Genomic DNA, 26,277 nt, shown 5'->3' on the forward strand with positions numbered 1-26,277 from the left:
TCTGAAGGTATAAAAAGGACAAACATTTTACACAAGCTGTGACAATAATTATACAAGGAATGTGTAACAATATGAGGAGTCCTGAAGAATTGAAACAACATCTCATAATAGAAAATTAGAAGTAGCTCAAAGAAATAAAAGGCATCTAACAAGTTATCAGATGAGAGAGAAAGAGAGAGAGAGATAAAAAGCAGAAGACATAGAAAAAAAGCAGAACAGTGTTTCAAAATACTGCATCAACAGATGGCTTTTGAAAGAAAAGGTGGAAAATGTTTAGAGCAAGGTTCTCTAAATGATAGTAAAGTGAAAGATGGTAAGGAATTTACGAACCTGGAGCAAATAGTAGGTCATATAAGACATGGTGAAATATGTTAGTGATTATGTGCAATCGTCAGCTTCTGCAGCAGGTAATGGCATCAGGAAAGCCATCATTGCTAGTGAGTATACACCGCCTCTGTACCTCTGACAGCACCAAGAAGCACTGGATTCCCAAAAACCCAGAATACAAGAGTTGTCATATCATATGACTGCAGGTGCAAGAAGAAAGAAAATTCGGAAATTGTGTACATTTCTTTCAAGAATCATGGAAAACAGCTGTGGTTGGAGAAGAAAGGGTATAGCAAATTAAAGCTACAGCTTAAGATGTTATGTTGATTGTTGGAGTTATGATGATCACATATCTTAATATAAAAAATATAATTTTCCTTTGTTGCTAGATAACTTTTTTATCATATTTGCTGACTGATCTGGACAGCTACAACATTACTATTTCATTTCCAGGGGTTATATTTGTTACAGCTTATGTGTTAGCCTTTGTAACTGACATTACAATAGCAGAAATGTTTATGTTCTCAAGTTACTGGACTTCAGAGACCTGAAAAATAAAACAATGCAATGTACTGTATTAACCCAGTATACTGTGCAGATCCAATGAGCAAGGCGTTCAAACGTGGTTAGTGTCTGATACACGTGTAGTAGGAAATGTTATAATAATGGACACTGACAACAACATGAAATGACTTATCTGCAACAAGACAGTAGCATGATACACTGTATCCAGTAGCACAATACACTGTAGCACAGGTGCAGCAAGCTTGCAACAGTCAATAGAGGAAAAGGAATTTTCAACACAAAGTTGGTAGATCAGCTGAGTTTCATTCATCCCAGGACATTAAGAAATGCATGTAGCCAGATACACACGATTGTGTACAGTAATTTTCAAACAAACTTTTATTTAGAAAAATGAGAAATCAACACACACACACACACACACACACACACACACACACACACACACACACACACACACACACACACACACTGATAAAGGAAGGCAGACATTAACAGAAGTTAGTATTAGAGTTTTTTTTTTAAGCAAACCTTTTTAAGCTAGATAAGAATATGATGCAAGTTCAAGGAGACCAAGCAGTAGGCCGTTTGGTAGCTTCCATTGTTTTGACACCATTGATGAAAGACTGACTGACAGGCAGCCTGGTACATTGGATATTAACAGGTGGGAGGTGAAATGAATAGTAGGCCTAGTTTCCTAAGCAAGGCCAAGCAGGAAGAAGGAGTTGGGTTGGGTTAGTGGCTTCAATCTCTAGTGATTTGGCAGAAAATCACAGGTTTTATGAGGAACAGACCAAAAGTATGAGGTAAAAATTTGGACATTCTTCAAAAATCTGGACAGTTGAGAGGCATGCTAGAGAACTCTGCTCTGCCCACATTAGGAGGGAAGCTAATGTATTTTGCTCAGCTGTGGTAAAACTGAGCGAATGGAATGGCAGAGAGCTGTAGGATCCCCAGGCACAGTGACACTCCACAGTGCAGTGAGCGAAGCAAGATTTCTCAAGTGGGTATTCTCTTGGATGGAGCATTCAGGAGGTGCTATGTGATGTACAGAACTGAATTTTAATTTACAGTATGCTTCCTTTTTTTGTTTTTTCAGATAAAGGAAAACAAATCAAAAGTAAGACTGTCCATTATCTTACCTGTCACTGAGGACAAAATGGCAAATGACAGAAAAAGTACACATTTCTATCCCCAATTCCATGAGTCTGCTCTGAATGCCACTGCATGTAGTAAGATAAATCAGATGCTGTAACAGTGCCAAGCAGTCCTTTTGGGGGTAGCAAAGATTTATTATGCAAACAGTGGCCACCTTTCTGCTGACGCCTGCCCCATTATATACTTATGTTGGCAAACAGGGTAAATAAAGCCAGTGCTGCTGACCCCCACCCCACTATATACTTATGTAGGGAAATAGGCCAAATAAAGCCAGTACTGCTGACCCCCACCCCATCCCACTACATACTTATGTAAGCAAATAGGCCACCCCACTGTATACTTATGTTGGCAAATGGGGTAAATAAGGTCAGTGCTGCTAACCCCCACCCCACCCCGCTACATACTTACGTAGGCAAATAGGACAAATAATGCCAGTGCTGCTGACCCCCACCCCACTATATACTTATGTGGGCAAATAGGGCAAATGTAGCCAGTGCTGCTTACCCCCACCCCACCCCACCCCACTACATACTTATATAGGGTAGGCAAATAGGCCAAATAATGCCAGTGCTGCTGACTCCCACCCCACTATACACTTATGTGGGCAAATAGGGCAAATGTAGCCAGCGCTGCTGACCCCCACACCACTGTATACTTATGTTGGCAAATAGGGTAAATAAGGCCAGAGCTGCTAACCCCCACCCCACCCTGCTACATACTTATTTGGCAAATATGCCAAATAATGCCAGTGCTGCTGACCCCTACCCCACTACACACTTATGTGGACAAATCGGGCAAATGTTGCCAGTGCTGCTGACCCCCACCCCACCCCACTATATACTTATGTAGGCTAATAAGGCAAATGGAGCCAGTGCTAGGGTAGAAAGTGACTGCAGCCACATTTTAACACCATTATTTAACACCTACCTACATGTCCGTTAGAACTTTGGGTTTTCTTTTAGGTAACTAGTTATCCAGTAAATAATAACTTCAGATGTTTCCAAGTCTCTGTATAATAAGTTAAGTTATTAAGTTGGAATCTTTTTTTGGTACAAACAGTCCTGCATATGGTATTACTAATACTACAACTACTACTAGTAATACTATTATTAATAATATTTTATAACAATGATAGCTATTGTAGTAATATTAATTAAAATACACACAGAATTGTTGATCCTCTGTACTCTAGCTGTTGATGAATCTGTGCACATAGGATTTAAAGAACTGTAAATTACAAACATCCAGATTCATTTGATTTCTTGCCTTTTTCCACACACTGTACTTTTAGTGACACTTGAAAGTAAACAGGCTCTATGCATACACCCTTTAACCAAGGTGCATAACTGCATCTTGTTAAATCTAATTTTACTGTTGGAATGTAGCCTACTGTAAAAAAACAGCTGCCACCATGTGAAAGATAAGACCTCAACAGCAGAACTCACTCACTTACTGCAATGGTGTCAAAGATGGATTAAAACTGAACAGACATGCCTATCTCTGACAGCTGACACTGTTGTAACACTGGCAGATATGTATCTTATGTTAGAGATGCCTGCATCGAGGTCTGTCGTTCAGAAAAGCATAAGCATTTGAAGCAACAGTATTAGTGTCTCTATAGACACAGATGTGCCTAACCCCTCCCTGACTCTCTGTCAAAGCTGAATTGACTGGACTTCTTACCCACGTTCATGAGCAAATAAAAAGTCTAATTATTAATTAACATACAACATATTTCTGAACTTTAGAAAGAACCATTGGCTCTGATTTAATTATTTGAGTGTGACACAAAATAATTTCTAGTCTGTCCACATATACTGTAGTACTTTGTAATAAAAATGCATAAAAAAACACAAGAAAATACAGCAGCTGTCTACTAAGTATTAAAAATTGTTAGCAGAAGTAGGTCTGTGCAAAAATGTTATTGTCCCTTTTAACACTCCGTGTTTCCTGTGAAGTTGTTGAGTTAAACTTGAAGAATCAAGCCTCAAGTGAGGTACCTTTCTTGGAAAGGACCAAACTGTATGCTGACCAGTTAGTACCCTAGAAATGATCTAAAATGATTATACGCCACTCGGCACTCACAAGTATGTGGCTATATATGTAAGCAATGATGCCTGACAGGGTAGGCATTACTGGGAAATAGACTGCCCAGGGGTGATGTATGGCCTGAGACTGCAGGTCCAGCTTCTTCAGTTTACTGGGGGCATTACTGTGAAATAACAGACTGCCCAGGTGTGATGTATGGCCTGAGACTGAGGTTCGGCTACTTCACATTACTGGGACGTCAATCATTTCGCTGTAACATCCACTCTAAACAGCTTTATTGTCATCATATAATGATGTATTTATTTTTGCAGACATATTTATATATGGTTTGGCAATTTTTACATAATGCTTTTAGAGGTTCTCAATGATTTAAAAAATAGCAGTCCCTTTCCTTTTCCATTGCAATATATTTATTATCTGTATTTCAATACTCACACATTAGTGTTTCATGAAAAATAAGGCAGAAACGGATTTCTCTATTAACTCTTACTCAATTCACTTATTAACAATAAAGGCAAGGCACAAATTGCATTGTAAGTTGTGCTCTTTTGTGTTTTTTTTTTTCAATTTAACTTTCAGTTTTGTGTTTCCTTTTTCCTTTAGTTAACAAAGACAAAACGGAGAAGCTTAGCTACATATGGGAGTGTTTGAATTCTGCATCTAGATCATATCGTAGGGGAACAAACTAATTCCACTGATGCATACGAGGATAGTTTGACTATAAGTACTGACTCAAAGTTCTGCAAGAATGCGTTTATTATGTTAATAAAAGGCATAAAACAATTATTTTTCCCAGGAACAGTACTGATGGAATTTCTGGGGTTTTACAGTGGTTTCTCTGGAATGACCATTAGTATAGACAGTTTGAACCATAACAGGTGCTGAACAATGTAACAGAAAGGGGACAGCATTTTAAACTATTTCATCATGCAATGGATTCTTTATTTGATAAGGCTTGATTTAGTAGATTAAATATATTCTGTAATTCTTTCTTTCTTTTTATATGTGTTCATGTAGCACCCAACAGCTATACCTCATGGAATAATCAAGGCCTCACAAGGTGAGCTAGTAAGGTAATATCAGTGACTCTTAATTTGGGGTACAACAGCCCTTCATTCTGATTGTTTCTGCAAAAACACTGCTTGATGATTTACTTCTGTGAAATTTCCTTCCAAAAATATTTCTTTGGGTGTCGGACATTTTCATTTTTATAGTTCCTTCTTTATGTAGCCCACTAACTGATGTGTAACCGAATTATCTAAAATGCAGCTGCACTGCTTTTGTGACAGCAAAGACATACATATACATAAATGCATGCACGTGCATGCACAGACACACACAAACACACACACACACACACACACACACACACACACACACACACACACACACACACACACACACACACACACACACACAATAAATGTGCAAGTGCATGCACAAAATTTGTATGCATAAGCAAGTGTATTTTGTTCTCTTTACCTGTTTCCCTTTTTCTCTTCTGTCTTCTGACCCTTTCATTCATTTATTCATTGATACCTGCTTTATCAAATTCAGGTTCTGAGGGCAGAAGGAGCCTATCCTGCAACTTATTCTTTTCTGGCAGGGAACTGACTATGAAAAGGATACCAACCTATTTATATATGCATGTGAATTCACTCACAGGTGCACACACACAGACGCACGCACACACACACACACACGCACACACACGCACGCACGCATGCACACACTCACATGCACTGCATACACCTATGGGTACACCTTAATTTTCCATAGTAATGGGTTCCCCCCTAAAAGAACCTCTCCAAACAGACACCATTTTGCGTTTAATATAAATATTCTCCAAGGCTGCTACTGAGGCTTGTTTTCTCATTCTTTTCATTCTCATTTGTGCAAACATCATACTCTGCAGCTTGACTTCTCCTCACCTTATCCATCTTCTGTTCCACCTAACGATTATCTTTCAGGAAAGCCTTATCCGTGATAGGCAGTCAGCAGTCATCATTGTTCCTGTGAAATGAGCCTAGAAGGTGCACTGCAGGTGCATGCTTTTCATTGCAAACTCATAGGTGTACTTTTGTACCATTACATGTTGAATTTTTTCACTGCATAAAACAGCACATCGTCAAATGGAGTGTTTATGACAACATTGTTCGTTGCACCCTAGGAATGATTATTAATAGTGTGAGACGTCTTCAGAACATTACTTCTTTGGATTAAAGCACTAGTGCTTTAGAAAATAGAAACATGAACATTCTTTTAATGTTCTGGCATCATTAGAGATTAGGACAGGCCATGTAGTCACAGAAACTTTAGTGTCACCCTTACTTGTATAGCAGTGTAACACAAATCGTGGAGTTGAGAAACTTGTGGTCACAGGCTATATTAAAGCAATTCAAAAAAACACAATGATATTACTAATGGTGCTCCCATTTTAAATAGTTTTTAGTACATTAATCTGATGGCCACTTTTCATGGGTTAACCAAATGATTGTAGAATTCTGTAAAACTATAGCATGTGTGAATATTTAATATTTTAGTAGAAAATTATGTTTCTCTGTTCATATAATTATTACTGAAAGCAAGCCAGGACAAGTTCCACATGATGTTTGCCACTACGAGGGCAGAAGCTAGCAAGATCCTTCTTGAGAAGAACCACTCAAGCACATATGAAGGCCGGCCAACTGTTCTTTCAAAACACAATGACCTGTTCCTCAAGAGCCAGGCGTATTTAAAATGCTTCCTGTTCTGCCTAAATTACTGCGCATGGAAGCATATGTAGATGGATCCTTAGCTGCAACGTGTACTGTGACAGGCCACATTCCATTCAAATTCCAATTCAAGCCAGATTAGTCTATAAACTATATCAGCATTTATTAGTGTCTGGGGAAATCGGAGGGTATACACATTGAATGGAGGTATGGTAATTAATTCCTGAATTTTATGGTCTGTTGGGAAACACAAAATACTTGTTCAAGCAAAAAACAAGGATTCATAGTCTAACATATTTGATCAGAAGAAGTCAATACCAACTTTATTTAAACACAAATGCAGCTCAAAGTGTGGGTGGTTTGAAAATATGTTTTCCTATAGTGGGCAATTTTAAAAGGTATGGCAATAAAAATATTGATAATATTGCTGGCAGTTTAGTTCACAACATTTAGAACATTTTATTTATGATTTTACTGAATAACTCAATTTAGCAAGCATTCTTACAACTGCAGAACTGTACCCTGTGCACTTAATGTAAGCATGATTTAAAATTGCTTTAGTGAATTTCTACATCATTTGGCATAGTGTCTAACTTACATGTTAAAAATAAAAAATAAGCACAATTAATCCCCCAGTTGTTTTCCCACTACTCACTAATTTTTAATATCACTGCACTCTCACGGTAACTGTATAATTGCTAGCAGCACATTTTTCTAGTTTTTCTCCTTTTCCTTTCAAGTCTTTTCTTTGTTTTTTTCCCTTTGATTTCCTCCCTGTTATGTTATTTTATTCCATTCTCTAATCCTTTCTTAATGTGATGCCGCTACTAGTAATCTAACAAATTTGTACCGTAAAATCTTTCATAAATGTAATTATTTTCCTCCGTAGTTTTTACCGCTATGTCATCATATTGCATCACCACCTATCCTATTCTACTTTTATCTATTTCTTAGCCATTTTATGCTTTTTGTCCACTACATTCTCTGTAATATATATACTATCTGTCTAGTTTGGGTGCTTTGCTGTTTGCCAAAAGATAGCTGACTGCTGATTAGAATGTCAAACGAAAAGATCAACAGCGCCATATCACGGTGGTTTGACTTGTGAAGAAAAGCAAGAAGATGAGTGTTGCATTTCCTCACTTTCTCCTTCTCTGAGTTTGTGCAGTGTTGGAGTAGCTGTATATGCATATAGCTATGGGTCTACTTCAGTCAAACGAAATTCTACATTACCGAAACTCATTTTATCGAGACAAAACCAGTGAAGCTTGAATTTACTAAACATTCACATCACCAGAAACTTTAACAGGGTATGGAGGCACTCATAACACTCATAACACCCACACACACTGTATGACAAAAGACATTAGACACCATGATATTATATTTACAGTGTGCTTGGTTTGCTCCCTGGTGCAGACAAATGAAGTACTTAATGTGCCCTAGTCAGTCTGGTTTGAACTGTGACCAGGGCAGTGGTGGAGTCAGAGATAGATGAAGAGTGTAATGATAAGACATGTGCCTGCTTGCCTCTCTCAGAAGGAAGGCTCTCAGAGTGAGCTTGGGGTGCAGCTATTGTCACAATTCCTGGTGAACACTGGGAATCATTAACAGAGGCAAATTCATTGTAGTGGTAAAGCAGGGCTATTGAGGAGTGCGTCACCACAGAGGTAGGGCCCACCTCCTCATGTGATACCCTCTCCACAGAGGTAGCGCCCACCTCCTCATGTGATATGTGCTCTACAAAGGTAGGGCCTGCCTCCTCATATGATATCCGGGGCCTGCCTCCTCATATGATATCCGCTCCACAGAGGTAGGGCCTGCCTCCTCATATGATATCCGCTCCACAGAGATAGGGCCTGCACAGAGATAGGGCCTGCCTCCTTATGTGATACCTGCTGCACTCCGACAATAGACAACATGTTTCAAAGTGCCGTGGAAGGTAAGACCAGAAAAGTCAACCCAGAAACTATCCCCAAAAGCAGAGGACAGATTCCTTCCCCACTGCATTCTACCCTCACTAACCCACCATTTGGGGGTGTGGCATATTAGTGTACGTCAGGAGTTTATGTGAAGGGGGAGCAGTGGCCATCAGTGGAAGTAAGGAAGTACTGACACCAGATGCATTGTTGTCCTGAGGAGCACTATAATGTAACTTCTTACCATGTGGCCAAAAAAATAAATAAATAAAATTATATATATATATATATATATATATATATATATATATATATATATATATATATTTTTTTTTTTTTTTTTTTTTTTTTTTTCCTGGCAAAACTGATCCAACACTGACAACTCTTTATATGTCAATTCTTTTATATGGTTCTCCAGTTGTTGCTTGGAACTACATAATATTTGCTTGCCAGCTAGGTTGCATCCTGTGAGAAATTATATGGGGATGAAAATTTCCATTCTGCATTTGGGAAGGGCCAAATTTACAATTTCACCTGCTATGTAGAGCACATAGGCTGGTTTGTTGTGTGCGTGGTCATGTCCACCCACCTTGTCCTATCAGTGTCTGAGAACCTCTCAGCTATGCATCTTGAATATTAGATTATTAAATGACTGACTCATAAAAGTTTAAGCATTTGCAAATTGCTATGATATTTTGTAAGTAGAGAATACTGCTTATACAGTTATCCTAGCAGCACATGGGGTAACTCAGAAGAAGCTGAAAACTGAAATAGAATGGAAAATAGTTGGCCAGGTTAGCAGCTTCAGATATCTAGGAAGGTGGTTGAAGAGGTGGAAGGACGGTCTAAATGAGAAGTTCAGACTTAATATCATAGATGTTGATGTTGCAACCTATTGGCACATTGTGTTGTGGGTAGTGTATGACAGAAGCATGCCAAAGAAGCTGAAAATTGAGCTTGCAAAGAAGTGGTCTGACCAGTACTTCTGTATTGCTCAGAAACCTGGGCAGTGTAAGCAAAGCAGTTTAGGAAGTCTGATTACTGGAGATGAAGTGCCTGAGATGGGTGGTAGGATGCAAGAAATGAAGACATCAGAGCAGATGCCACAGTAGCCGTCCTTGCAGAGAAGGTCAAGGAGAACAGATCGTGGTGGTTCAGTCACACTTGCAGGACTGATCTGATGAATATTTGGGACAGAAGAGAAGAAATACAAGAGGAAATGAGAATGTTCAGCTAACAGATGGATGGATTACATGAGAAAAGATGTGTGGCAGTCCGTCATGATTGTCAAAGAAGGTAGTAGAATGGCATTCATTTGAGAGACATGGTGACAGCTGACCTGACTCTCTGACCTCATGTAGAAAAATGGGTAAATGATGTTGACAAGAAGAGGTTGGTTATGTCATTTAGATATACACTGTAAGGCCTCACAATTAGTTATGTCATTTAGATATACTGTAAGGCCTCACTATTAGTTATGTCATTTAGATATACTGTAAGACCTCACTATTAGTTATGTCATTTAGATATACTGTAAGGCCTCACTACTAGTTATGTCATTTAGATATACTGTAAGGCCTCACTATTAGTTGTGTCATTTAGATATACTGTAAGGACTCACTATTAGTTGTGTCATTTAGATAATCTGTAAGTCCTCACTATTAGTTATGTCATTTAGATATACTGCAAGGTCTCACTATTAAAGTCATTTAGATATACTGTAAGGCCTCACTATTAGTTATGTCATTTAGATATACTGTAAGGCCTCACTATTAATTATGTCATTTAGATATACTGTAAGGCCTCACTATTAGTTATGTCATTTAGATATACTGTAAGGCCTCACTATTAGTTATGTCATTTAGATATACTGTAAGGCCTCACTATTAGTTGTGTCATTTAGATATACTGTAAGGACTCACTATTAGTTGTGTCATTTAGATAATCTGTAAGGCCTCACTATTAGTTATGTCATTTAGATATACTGTGAGGTCTCACTATTAGTTAAGTCATTTAGATATAATGTAAGGCCTCATTATTAGTTATGTCATTTAGATATACTGTAAGGCCTCACTATCAGTTATGTCATTTAGATATACTGTAAGGCCTCACTATTAATTATGTCATTTAGATATACTGTAAGGCCTCACTATTAGTTATGCCATTTAGATATACTGTATATACTTCAGTGGTGGTGCTGCGGTAGCATTGTCGCCTCACAGTATGATGTTGTCCTGTTCGATTCTCAGCTAGAGCATCTTCTGTGTGGAGACATGCGTGAATGGGCGTACCTTCGTTGAAGGTTGTGCGTCAGAGCTGGCAACTCGGCGCGTAAAAATCTACTGCCAATCATTAGCGGACTGGAGTTCCGCTGTGGCGACCCCTAACCGGGAAAAGCCGAAAGACACAACAACATTTAGATATACTGTAAGGCCTCACTATTGGTTATGTCATTTAGATATACTGTAAGGCCTCGCTATTAATAAATGATTTGCAATGTCTGCATAGCAGACAGGATTGTTTGGGTGACACCTCTAAGCAACATATGTATCATAAATGCCCCTCCCAACTTGACCACTCTGTTTTATTATACTTATTTTATTTTTCATTTGTTAACCTCATAAGATGATTGGACAAAAGTGTCACTTTCCAGGGATGTCCCGTGAGTATTGTCTAGTTAAATGAATTGCTCAGAATCACACAGAAGGTAAATGGAGGCTGAGGAAGCTAGCTATTAGCATCTCATACCCATAATCCTCAGTGCTAGCTACCCTATTCCAGCCTGTCTGCCCAGATCTCGCTAAAACATCATCTGTTTGTGTAAAGGCCATAGGTGCTCAGGGGTTTGATACCTACAGTGCATGCAAAATATTTAACATGTAAATGTCTGTCATGGAACACAAACGAAACTGTTTTTGAATCATAAACAGTATTGCAGGAGACATAATCAGCATGTGCCTCTTTGTAGGAAGTTTTCTGCTACAACTGACTGCCATAAGTGGGAAAGGACATTACAGATCAGAAGGTGGAAAGGCTCTGAATCATAAACTCCAGCCTTGGAAAGTTACTTAAGGCACAGTTCCTTTGTACCATAAGCAATGTGTTCATAAATCCCAGGCATGGACCCCAAAAAATCAATAAATAAATAAATGAGGCAAAACAGAATGCAAGTCATAAATGTACCAAGCAGTAATATAATTAACTGTAAAAGTGCCAACGTCCTGCACAGTAATACAATTAACTGTAAAAGTGCCAAAGTCCTGCACCTATCCTTATATTTATTTAGTCATGTGTCTAACTAAAGACTAGCTCAGTTTGACTCTGTACAGACATGGTTCTGCTGAACTCATTTCAACAAATCTAAGCAAAGGACTAATATGCCAAAAAGGAGACAAGGCAACCTTTTTTTCTTTGACACTCAGCATGCCATATCACTGTGTTATTCTTTCACGTCTGCATAAAATCATTTTTCATAAGAGAAGCAAGATATTGAGTAAAAATAAAAAAAACATCAGCATACAGAAGAAATTATTCAAATGCTACTATGGCTTGGGGCTTGAATATAACTGCATATACTGTACTGTTACAAATAGAAGTATTTTGATTATTAGTTGTATTTTATTTTCAAATGTAGTAAACTTGGAGTTAATAATAACAGGTAGCAGTGGTGTGGCAGAATATAAATGATCTCTCTCAAAATTAAAAGAAAATGAGTGTTGGTGATTTATAGCGTAAATACAGTAACTATTATTAAACTATATTTATATTCAGTACTGATCACAGTCATATATCTGATAACTCACTTGCCATAACTTCCACCTCAGCAGTTATACCCCCATAAGACACCCACACTGAATTCTCTTTCCATCTTGTTGCATCCAACTCCCAAGGTACATAATCTGCTTCCCCACCCCAATATAGCTCATGAGAAGTATTCATTGTCTGCTTATCCAGTATCAAACTGAAACATTACTGGGGGGGTACACACATAGTGCTGAGTGTAGTCACATAAACATTACTGGGAGATACAAAGTCACTGAGTACAGACACATACACATTACTGGGAAATACACAGTCACTGAGTGCAGTCACATAAACATTACTGGGGGGATACACAGTCATTGAGTGTAGTCGCATAAACATTACTGGGGGGATACACAGTCACTGAGTGTAGTCATATAAACATTACTGGGAGATACAAAGTCACTGAGTACAGACACATACACATTACTGGGAAATACACAGTCACTGAGTGCAGTCACATAAACATTACTGGGGGGATACACACATAGTGCTGAGTGTAGTCACATAAACATTACTGGGGGGATACACACATAGTGCTGAGTGTAGTCACATAAACATTACTGGGGGGGTACACACATAGTGCTGAGTGTAGTCACATAAACATTACTGGGGGGGTACACACATAGTGCTGAGTGTAGTCACATAAACATTACTGGGAGATACACACATAGTGCTGAGTGTAGTCACATAAACATTACTGGGAGATACAAAGTCACTGAGTACAGACACATACACATTACTGGGAAATACACAGTCACTGAGTGCAGTCACATAAACATTACTGGGGGGATACACAGTCATTGAGTGTAGTCGCATAAACATTACTGGGGGGATACACAGTCACTGAGTGTAGTCACATAAACATTACTGGGAGATACAAAGTCACTGAGTACAGACACATACACATTACTGGGAAATACACAGTCACTGAGTGCAGTCACATAAACATTACTGGGGGGATACACAGTCATTGACTGTAGTCGCATAAACATTACTGGGGGGATACACACATAGTGCTGAGTGTAGTCACATAAACATTACTGGGGGGATACACACATAGTGCTGAGTGTAGTCACATAAACATTACTGGGGGGATACACACATAGTGCTGAGTGTAGTCACATAAACATTACTGGGGGGTACACACATAGTGCTGAGTGTAGTCACATAAACATTACTGGGGGGGTACACACATAGTGCTGAGTGTAGTCACATAAACATTACTGGGAGATACAAAGTCACTGAGTACAGACACATACACATTACTGGGAAATACACAGTCACTGAGTGCAGTCACATAAACATTACTGGGGGGATACACACATAGTGCTGAGTGTAGTCACATAAACATTACTGGGAGATACAAAGTCACTGAGTACAGACACATACACATTACTGGGAAATACACAGTCACTGAGTGCAGTCACATAAACATTACTGGGGGATACACACATAGTGCTGAGTGTAGTCACATAAACATTACTGGGAGATACAAAGTCACTGAGTACAGACACATACACATTACTGGGAAATACACAGTCACTGAGTGCAGTCACATAAACATTACTGGGGGGATACACAGTCATTGAGTGTAGTCGCATAAACATTACTGGGGGGACACACAGTCACTGAGTGTAGTCATATAAACATTAGTGGAAGATACACAGTCACTGAGTGTAGTCACATAAACATTACTGGGGGGATACACAGTCACTGAGTACAGACACATACACATTACTGGGAAATACACAGTCACTGAGTGTAGTCACATAAACATTACTGGGAGATACACAGTCACTGAGCGTAGTCACAAACTTTACTGGGGGATACACCGTCACTGAGTACAGACACATAAACATTACTGGGAGATACACAGTCACTGAGTGCAGTCGCATAAATATTACTGGGGGCTACACAGTTATTGAGTGTAGTCACATAAACATTACTGGGAGATACACAGTCGCTGAGTGTAGTCACATAAACATTACTGGATGATACACAGTCACTGAGTATAGCCACATAAACATCTGGGGGATACAGAGTCATTGAGTGTAGTCATATAAACATTACTGGGGAATACACAGTCACTGAGTGCAGCCACATAAATATTACTGGGGGTTACATAATCACTGAGAGTAACCACATAAAAATTACCGGGATGATGCACAGTCACTGAGTGTAGGCACATAAACATTATTGGGGGATACACAGTCACTGACTATAGTCACATAAACATTGCTGGGGTTACACAGTTATTGAGTGTAGTCATATAAACATTACTGAAGAATACACAGTCACTAAGTGCAGTCACATAAATATTACTGGAGAATACATAATAATTGAGTGTAGCCACATAAACATTACTGGAAGATACACAGTCACTGAGTGTAGTCACATAAACATTACTGGGGGATACAAAGTCATTGAGTATAGCCACATAAACATCTGGGGGATACACAGTCACTGAGTGTAGTCACATAGCATTACTGGGGGATATGGAGTCACTGAGTGTACTCACATAAACATTACTGACGGATATATATTTGCTGAGTGTAGTTACATAAAGGACTTGTGCATGCTGGGTATTGCTCACAGTCCATGTAATACATTGATTAATACAACAAATCTCACTAACCTGCAAACTGTGGCAGTGGGGTATCAAGTACCATGTACAATACATGCAATATACACACAGGGTGCAAGGTGTCAGGGGACATGATTGGCAGATTCAACTTTTTTTTAAACTTTTCAGATAAACGCGAGGGTAGCCAGTAGTGTGGGAGGTCATCAGGACCTGGCACTCCTCATTAAGAGTACCAGAATGAATAACAGACCCCTTTTTTGCTTTCCCACAAAGAGAATGGAGGTGTGCCAGATCAGAGACTGGACCTTTTTTTTTTTTTAGCTTCCTCATCCTAGTATCGAGGAGTGACAGATCTGGGAGCAGTACTGGGGACAGAGCACCAAATAAGCCATCTATGGCTCTGGCTTGGTAAATAGTTGCTAAAATGAACCAGTGCACATATCCATTAACAATATACAAAGACACTTCACATCATCACAGATGGTATTCCACACCAGGGATAAAAAAGTTTTTCTAATGAAACCCTTGGAAAGAGTCCAACAGTATTTTGTTTATCTGAGAGATGGAGCACTTCTCTAGATTCACAGTACAAAGACTGACCAAGTTCCATGTATTTAACAGTGTAGCATTCTGACCTTAAAATTTCATTTCATGGAGTTTATACACTGTAGTGGTTTGTACAGAAATAAACTATGTTAAGGACATAGAGTGTGACCTGTGGCATACAGGGATTAGGCCTTGACTGCAGTCCAGATGGACCAAGTACAGCTAGCAGTTGCAGCACTGAATAAGCTAGATCACAAAGGATGGGGCTGACCAACTGCTGCTGGCTCTGCCATCATTGGGAAAGAGATGTGGCATTGGTTCACTACTTCGGTGACACCTGGGGGGGTATGGGGTGTTGTACCTTGGGCGCGCAGACCTGCTCAACACACTATCCCTTGTAACAACACTGGTTGTTGAGGAAAGTCAGCTTGCAAAGTTACATTTCCTAAAGCAGCCATGCAGACACATGCCATTTAGCTAAAAAAAAAAAATGGCCACAGTTGGGGGGTAAGAGCTTCAAGGGGAAGGTAGGTTATTCCATCAGACATGGAATTAGACTCAATCCCTACCACCTGATTCTAGTAATACTGGGAACTAAGGGGTAATCTGGCACCACTGGCAGGAACAAATGGGTTATAGGGTGCTCCCCTAGATGGCAGCATAGGAGTTATCAATCAGATTTCAGTGGAGGAGCATAAACAACATCTGGATTCAGATCTGGTGCATGATGGCTGCCCTGCCATATGAGAGAATCACTGGTACAATCACTCCTCTTTTTGACTGTCCATCTGGTGGTGAGTTCCCTCTTGCCAATAACATTACTTGTAACGTCTGCTACAGTGTGCATTCTGCAGTGACTTGTGTATTTTTAAAAAACAACAGTCTACAGCTCCCACTGGGTAGCTACAGGCTTGCCAAATGGTAATGTTTTGTGCCTTCTGTGGTATCATAACCATGCAACAGTACCCATCAGGGTAGTTCAGTATTAAAACATTGCCTTCTAATAATGCCAACATGGGAAGATAATGGTTTGTTACTGTTTTATGTAGTGATGATCCTAAACAGGTGTCCCACCTGTGATGCTACATAATTCAGCTGCAAATCATGCATTTTGCAGTCAACACACAATTACTAACATTTAAACCTCCAATGTGAACCCTTTATGTGAATTTGATAAATGGCTGAAAAGCAGTTTCTCTAGATGAGAAAACTAATAACTCAGGATGACATAAGGCACCATGGAAATGGGGTGCAGCAGGCAGTGAGGAAGATACCTGTCAGCATGTCCACAGTTATGCCACATGCATGAGACAAAGTGATTCATTAAAGTATTAACTTCTTCACTTATGCACATGAAGTAGTCCTGAGTTACATGATTGTTGTATCCAGCTATCATATGCAAGTTATAATAACTGTGCTTTCCTTCCATTTTTGGCATTAAATAATGATCTGCTGAGCTATACATCACATGTATAGGATGATCATCTGCCTGTGGTTCACTTTTGTTGTGGCCAGTCTTCCCTTGTGTTCCTGTAAAGTACACCCTTTGAGGGATAACAATACTCAGAACGTTTAAGTCTTTGTGAATCACAGGCAATGGCTGCCACAGTCATTTGCATGCCTGCTCTAAACCTGACCTGTTCCAGACACATAGTGGAGTAGGAGACATTCTTGGACATTCATAGATTCATAGATTTGTACTATGTTAAATGCCCTTGTGGATCATTTTAAACCTAGCCAATTACCTCATGTGAGAATGAAACCCTGTACCTTGTGTCTGTAAGGTAAACACTTAACCATTATACCAATTTCTCACCCACCATCCCACATTAAAGGACTGTTAATGATTGCACAGTGTTCTGAAATATGGTTTCAATATGTAACTTCTACTACACACTGCAAGTGATGTCTAACAATCACAAATATAGTTACTAACTACTATTATAGTGGCATAATTTTTATTGCATCAAAATGCTGTTACTAGTTTTATACATCTCCTAGATTTCATAGGTTTATAAGTCTTTCTTGCATTATAACATAAACAAAAATGTGCTCTGCTTTGTGTTAATTGAATGCACATTGTCACCCATGCACATATCTAATTCAAATTTTAAAAAGAATCAGGCATACTAAACAGTTTCTTGAACAAGGCAATTTGTTATAAAGTTAAATGACAAAGTTTTGAAAGACTAAGTTTTGAAAATCCAATGCATTAAAAGGATTATAAATTTGAAGAACCATGTGATCAAAAGCCTTTGCATATACACATCATAGTTTTAAGCATGGACAGTATACTCAACCCTGCCTCTAACCTTAAAATGAACCTTAACCCTAAAACTATGCATATTACTAATGTATAACATAACCCTAATACTAAGCATGAGTGCTAAAAGTAATCCTATGCTTAAAACAACCGTAAGTCTAACACTAAGCAAAACCCAAAACTGCACTGTAAACTCAGCCATAATCCTCAACTCAAGGAAGTGTTATTATACAGTCATATGACCACCCGGCATTTTAGAAAATATAAACATTCATACACATTAAGCATGCTATCAAATTAACATTAAAGTGACATTCAACCAGACTCATATAAAGCTGCATTAGAGCTAGTGCTATTTAAAATGTGTGCATTCTACAATCATGCAGATGTACTGTGTCACATATCAGTATCTCCTTTCAGTGTTAAATTCTTCCTTGCTCTTATACCACCTCTCCTGCTATAATACCACACACTCCTGGGCAGAATCATCTAGATTTGCTGTAAGTTTTTCATCATGATGAAATCTAAACTAACTTGTGTTCATCGATTCATGATTCCTGGAACTGTCATTCACAAAATTAACTTCCTGTCTTGAAGACTATTCCTTGAGTCCCACATAATTATACAAGTTAGGCTTTAAAACATCAGTATCCTGAGGGTCTTTGGCAATTATTAGAAATGGCCATTCATCCATTCACACTTGCCACTCTGTGTAAACAAATATCATGTCCTAGTCATACCTCTCAGCCTCTTAGAGCAAAAAGTCTGGAAAAAGCCATAAATAATGGGGGGACAAAGGTCCAAAAATAGAGATACTTTTTAAATATTGCTCCTACAATCTTAGAAAGTTGATAGAATAAGAGATTTTGCATTACCATGTATTTTATGAAGGTCATGGCATCTAAAATTTAAATGTCTGTCAATATTTTCTGAATTCAACCTTCAATGATTTACCATGGATTTGCCAGAAAAGTACAGTTTTATAGGAAACAGACCGGAAGTACAAGGCAAAAATCTGGACACTTGCGAGTGGTCTTAGCACTTGTGCAGAAATATCCATGACATTCTAGCACAGCTAGTTGTGAATTCCACTGCAGAATAAATAAAGATAAGCATTATTATCTTGTATGAACTTATCACCTTCTGCATCTATTTGTCACTTAAATTTAGAAATTTAGAAATTATGCATCTGTCACTTTCTAGGAATCATAACTATATCACAATCCTCCCCTGTGTTTTATATATATATATATATGTGTGTGTGTGTGTGTGTACATATATATATATATATATATATATAGAGAGAGAGAGAGAGAGAGTACACACACACACACACACACACACACATATATATATATATATATATATATGCATATACATATGTCTATTAATACATACATACTTGTACAAATAAATAAATAAATATATAAATATATACATATTAGTACACGTATTTATATACATATACATATATATATATATATATATATATATATATATATATAGATATATGCATACATATACATATACAAATATGTATGCGTATATATATATATATATATATATATATATATATATATATATATATATATATATATATATATATATATTTATATATATATAAATATATATATTTGTGTGTGTGAGTGTATATGTGTATATATGTGTATATATCTAAATATCTATATATCTATATCTATATCTATATCTATATATATATATATATATATATATATATATCAATATATGTATTGATATACTGATTGAGATATAGGTTAAGAAGGGAGGTGATGATTAGTGATCAGCAGTATGGTTTCATGCCAGGAAAGAGCACTACAGATGCAATGTTTGCTCTGAGAGTGTTATTGGAGAAATGCAGAGAAGGTCAGAAGGAGTTGCATTATGTCTTTGTAGACTTGGAGAAAGCATATGACAGGGTGCCTAGAGAAGAGTTGTGGTATTGTATGAGGAGGTCAGGAGTGGCAGAGAAGTATGTAAGAGTGGTACAGGATATGTACGAGGATAGTGTGACAGTGGTGAGGACTGCAGTGGGAGTGACAGATCCGTTTAAGGTGGTGGTGGGATTACATCAAGGATCAGCTCTGAGTCTTTTCTTATTTGCAGTGGTGATGGGCAGGTTGACAGATGAGATCAGACAGGAGGCCCCGTGGACTATGATGTTTGCAGATGACATTGTGATCTGTAGTGAGAGTAGGAATCAGGTTGAGGTGACTCTGGAGAGGTGGAGATATGCTCTAGAGAGCAGAGGAATGAACGTCAGCAGGGCTAAGACAGAATATATGTGTGTAAATGAGAGGGAGGGTAGAGGAATGGTGAGGATGCATGGAGTAGAGTTGGTAAAGGTGGACGAGTTTAAGTACTTGGGATCAACAGTTCAGAGTAATGGTGAATGTGGAAGAGAGGTGAAGAAGAGAGTACAGGCAGGGTGGAATGGGTGGAGAAGAGTGTCAGGAGTGATTTGTGACAGACGGGTACCAGTAAGAGTGAAAGGGAAGGTCTACAAGAGGGTAGTGAGACCAGCTATGTTATATGGGTTGGAGACAGTGGCATTGACAAAAAGGCAGGAGTCAGAGCTGGATGTGGCAGAGTTAAAGATGTTAAGATTTGCACTTGGTGTGACTAGGATGGATAGTATTGGGAATCAGTATATTAGAGGGTCAGCTCATGTTGGACAGTATGGAGACAAAGCAAGAGAGATGAGATTGCATTGGTTTGGACATGTGCTGAGGAGGGATGATGGGTATATTGGGAAAAAGATGCTAAGGATGGAGCTGCCAGGTAAGAGGAAAAGAGGAAGGCCTAAGATAAGGTTTATGGACGTGTGAGAGAGGACATGCAGGCAGATGGTGTGACAGAGCAAGATGCAGAGGATAGGAAGGAATGGAAAGAGATGATCCGCTGTTGCGAGCCCTAACGGGAAAAGCCAAAAGATGATATATACATATAATCTAAATGTATTACTGCTTAGTGCTAGGAGTCTAAACAAAAAAACTCCACTCCTTAGAAGCCTTCTTTACCCTAGGGAATGCTGACATATTTGCAGTCACTGAGACATGATTTAAAGCCGCAGAGAGCACAGCAACAGTGCAAGGTTATAATGACTTCCACACATTTAGGCCGGCTACTTCACAGGCAGGGACTAAAGGTGGAGGTGTCTCTGTTTACATCAAAAATAAATATACTTCAAGGCTGGTGAAACAGGACAATGCACTTGAGCTGCTCCATGTTTAAATCATCATAGGCAAAATCCAATACCACTTCCTTGCAAGCTATAGGTCCCCCTCTATTTCCCAGGAAACCCATACCATGTATTTAAGCTTATTAGAAACACTAACCACCCAACCCAATACCATATTCATGGGTGACTTTAATTACCCCACTATTAAATGGGGATTCTATATGACACCAAATGCACATGCACAGAGATTTCTGGATTTTGTAAACACAAACTCCCTGACCAGATAGTTAATACACCAACCAGGGGTACAACCATACTGGATCTGGTCTTCACTAATATGGGCGAGTGGTGCACACCCCATGCCCTAATGCCTTCTCTGGTAAGGTCAGACCACAAAATGGTCTCCTATGAAGTAAAAGTAAACCTGAACCTCCAGCTAAACCTGGAATGTTCAGGAACAATTTGAAGGGTAACCTTCTGCTATTACGTGGGAACCTGGAAAATTTTCAAGCCCTCATAAACCCTGATAACATTGCTGCATATGCAGAACTGTTCTCAGAAATTCTGAACAAGCACGTTAATAGTTGCATAGAGACAGCTGTACCCACCAGGAAGACGTACAGAATTAACTCAAAAAACAAGCCCCACCTGGTGGAATCACCAAATCAATAGGCTGTATCACAGGAGGAAGAAAATCATGGCAAAAGTTAGGAGGTGCAGCACCCAGCAGGATAAAAACACTGTCATCAAACTAAACAAATAACTCAGAGGACAAATAATGTCTACCAAAGCCAACTTTGAGGTATATTTGGCCTCCCAGGCCAAAGACAACCACAATATGTTCTTTAGCTATATCTGCAACCTCAAAGGCAATACACAATTGTGTGCAGAGCTCATTTTAAATTGAGTCACCTATACTGAGCCAGAAGATAAAGAAAACCTCCTGGCTGATAAATTCAGCTCCAACTTTACTCCTTTTTCCCCCTCAACCTTCATTTAGGAAATATCATCAAATATTACTCCCCTACTATCACTAGGGAACAGGTTCTTGATGCTCTCTCTAATATCAAAAACACTGCATCAATAGGCCCAGACAATATCTCAGAATGCCTTCTAAATAGCATGAAACATGATCTATCAGAGCCTCTGGAATTATTACTGTAGCTTCCTAACAGGCTTTGTTCTTCATGAATGGAGAAAGGCAACAGTTATCCCTCTGGACAAAGGTGGGCCATCTACCAACCCTGGAAACTACAGACCCATAAGTCTCACCAATCTTATATATAAAGCTATGGAAAGAATTATCATGGAGATGATCAATAGAGATATTGTAAACCTCCAGACACTGGACCCAACCCAGTTTGGTTTCGTCAAGGGCAGATCATGCCTACTCAACCTATTGGAAGGTCACCGAAGCAATAGATGAGGGCAAAGTCTTTCACACTGCCTACGTTGACCTGGCCAAGGCATTTGATACAATACCACACTTGGGCATTGTTGACAAACTCAAGAGGTTAGGTACAAACCCATATGCCACCTGGTGGATAGTCAACTGGCTCACAGACAGGAGCAGGAAGTTAGAACTGGAGAGTCCACCTCTACAAACAGGCCAGTCGGAAGTGGAGTCCCTCAGGGATCAGTCCTTGGATTGCTCCATTTTGGCATTTACTTCTCAGAAGTTAAGGCTAATGTCAGTGGTCTCTGACTGACTAAATTTGCAGATGATTGCAAATTAGGAGCTATCATTGAATTTCACACTGACAGAAATGTTCTGCAAGAGGGGTTGACACAGACAAACAACTGGTGTCAGAGCCATGGACTAAAACTAAATGCCAAGAAATGCATAATAGTATCCTTTGGAAAGTCATCCATTGCTGGGAACTATCATATTGACAACACACCCCTTTGAGTTGATCCAGTAGTCAGGGACTTAGGGACACACACCTACAGTAATCTACTCTTTGACCATCAAGTGTCTGCAACAGTGAGGAAATCCTTGCATGTTCTGCAACTTATAAACAAAGGTGTGGCATCTGGGTCCAAAGAAGTCACTTTTTACTGTATTCAGCAATCATCAGACCTATCAGTGAGTACAATGCCCCATTTGGTATGTACCTAACCAGGCATATCCAAAAATTGGAACATTCACAGACATTCCTCACTAAAAAAAATACAGGGCACAAGTAACATGTCTTGTGCAGACTGCCTGAAGAACCTATCCCTGTATTGTGTCTCCTATAAACTGTCGAGGGGAGATCTATGCCTGGTATAGAAAGTATTGTCAGACCCCAATCTGATGGGCTTCCTGCATATCCACAAAATAAACAGCACCAGAATTACTCATTCTAATGACTTAAACCTTGCCTGTGATATAAACAGGATCTGCTGGACAGACAGGTATGTACCCCAGAGACTACCCCCTTCTCTGGAACAGGCTCCTTATCCATGTGAAGCACAGTTTCTCCCTTAAGCAATTCAAGCGTGTAACTTTGATGACAATTGGGTGGGGAACAGGACATTTATCCCTGGTTTGGCACTTATGTCTCAGAAATGAGTATAGCATTCCCAGGATGAGATGATACTGATTGACTGAAACCAGAGAATGAGTACACTATTAACCACACATGCCACGTAGCTCCCAAAAACAAATAGATAATAAAACACAATCCGCTGGCCGGTACTATAAAGGTGTATCCTCCACTCCAAATGAACCACGCTCCAAAGAATATTTTGTTACTGGATAATTACTTTAATCAACAAACAAACACCAAAAGCACAACAAACATGAATTGAGCGCGCTTTCGTCTCTATGTACGAGACTTCATCAGAATCCATCGTCCACAGGAGGACCAAACAAAACTTCAGACTGTAAAGGGGCATCCAGAATTCTAGACTTAACATGCTCAGACAAATTCTGATCCTTAAGCCAGGCGTGCCTACGAATAACTGAAACAGTTGCAGCCACCCTAGAAGAAGCCTGTAAAGCATCAAAACCACATTGCAAAGAGTGCTTACCCACCTGTTCAGAAACATGCACTAAATCCTGCAATTCTTTACACTCTATGCCCTCTGCCAAAGCATCCACTTTAGACCTTAGCTGAGAAAGGAGGAAATTCTGATACTTCAACATATGAAACTGGCAGTTCAAAGCTCTCAATGCTAAAGTAGAAGAGGTATACACCTTCTTACCCCATCTATCCAAAGCTCTAGCTTCCTTATCCAGAGGAACCGGATTCTTAACAACAGAGGCTCTAACACCCTTAGGCCCCTGACTAATAGTTTCTGGGTCCGCCCTAGGACTCTTATACAGATATTTATAAGCCTCAGGCACCCTATAATACCTGTCAGGTTTAACTGGAGCAGGAGGCACAGAATCTGGATTAAGGGAAGCCTCCGAGAAAACATCCGAAACAACATCCAAAACCGGAGGTATAGCTAAGGGTCTATGCTGTGGCAAAACAAGAACTCCCTGAGTCTCTTCCGTGAATCAGAGTAATCCTGTCCTTCCCACTTAAAATGCTCCCTCATGGAATGCAAAGTTTCTGAAAATGAAAAATCCTCTGGAGGAGAAGCAGAAGGAGTGGAATCCTCCATCAGAATCAGAATAAGGAGGAAATCTTGAATGTCTTCAGCAGAAGACTCAGAATCATCTGAGGCCTGCTCCAAACTTTCCAACTCTGGCTCCATCCTGGGCCTCTTATCAGGAGGGGGCATAGAACCTCTAATTAAAGTAATCAAATCCTCTGCCATTTTAAGCATGTGCTTTTTAGGCACAGACCCTGAAGAACCAGAACTGACACCAGAGGAAGGCAAAACAGACCTGCCCTTAGAAGGAGCCTTAGGAACAGTAACAGAAGGCCTAACCACCTTAGGCATAGAAGGGAGAATAGTAACCTGAGAGACCCCTTCAGCCTGGCCTGCCTCCTGAGAGGCCACATCTTGTAAAATCAAAGTTTCCCCCTGGGACTCAACAGAAACTTCAGCCGGATCCAGCTGTTCAGCTGTAGCTTCTAAAGATCCGGCGTCCGTAACAGACGAATCATCCTGCCTAGGCTTTAAAGATTTGTCTTTGCGCTTCTTAGTAGAAGCCGGCGTCAGAACATCCGACGGCATGTTATAATTACACCTCTTGCCAAAGACTAACCTAGCGCAATCTAACCTCCGTTTAATAGTGCGCTTATTAAACCTAGCACAAAACCGACACCCGACTACGTCGTGCTCCGGTCCCAAACAAGGAATACAAAGCGAGTGGTAATCCCTATGCGGTATCTGTTTCCCACAAGAAATACAATTATTCACTTTTTCTGACATCCGGTAAGTAACTGAGGCAAGAAAAAAAAAAACAAAAATATTCTAACGGGTACTTAGCCCAACTTGGTATCGGTCTGAAACTCCGAAACCGAAAAATTTCAGAACGCCGAACGGCACTTGCAACACTGCTTCTGCATCGGACCATGCGGCAAAAAAGACTGGGGATATGACGTCGGTCATGCGCCTTTATACCCTGACGCTCTGATGTCAGTTCTAGGCGCCCATGACCGACGTCAGCCTAATACTTTGGTATTCGGGCCGACCGAGGACCGCGGACTACCCATAAGTAAGGACTGCGGCAATGTGAGATGAAGAACATCCATTTGTACAACTTTAGGCATGCAGGTACTGGTGGAAGGGTGCATGATGTCATGGACACTTACTAGGCCTGAACACAGACACTTTTCTGTGATAATGTCAGGAAATTTATAAAAAAAAACAAAAGTGGTAGGAATAAATAAAATGGAAATGTTACAGAATACTCATCTCTAAAACCAACAGCAAATACTCTTGTGTGAGTCAGAATATACATTCACAAACATGGTTGTTGAGAATGTAGAAGATTCTTGCATGAGGGCACTTTCTGGAGGCTCCAGTTAGTTTATACACTTAAACTAAATCACTGTTCTAGATTAAATAGAACTGAACAAACAGAAGAGAATATGCCACAGAAAACCAAAGCTTTGTGTTTGCAGGCTTTAAGGCTTGGCTAATTGTTCTATCTACACTGAAGTGCTGGTACAATTTCTGAAGTGAAAATCAAGTCAGTAACAAAATCTTGGCAATGTGTTAATAATCCTTGGGTGGAAATATTATTGGTAAAAAGACTAAACTAATATCAAAATACTTATTAGGCAATTCAGGGTATTACTGAGATGTAA

General features: G+C 39.4%; 1 protein-coding gene across 2 annotated transcripts in view; it reads right to left on the reverse strand.

Annotated features, from left to right (window-relative positions):
* COL25A1 (collagen type XXV alpha 1 chain) overlaps positions 1–26,277 on the reverse strand; it is a 1,631,546-nt gene that overhangs the window by 1,481,010 nt on the left and 124,259 nt on the right. The gene's annotated exons all lie outside the window — the stretch shown is intronic.

This window comes from Protopterus annectens, chromosome 2.part0 (genome assembly GCF_019279795.1).
Source record: "Protopterus annectens isolate FY-2018-M chromosome 2.part0, PAN1.0, whole genome shotgun sequence".
In the NCBI taxonomy this organism is placed as follows: domain Eukaryota; kingdom Metazoa; phylum Chordata; order Ceratodontiformes; family Protopteridae; genus Protopterus; species Protopterus annectens.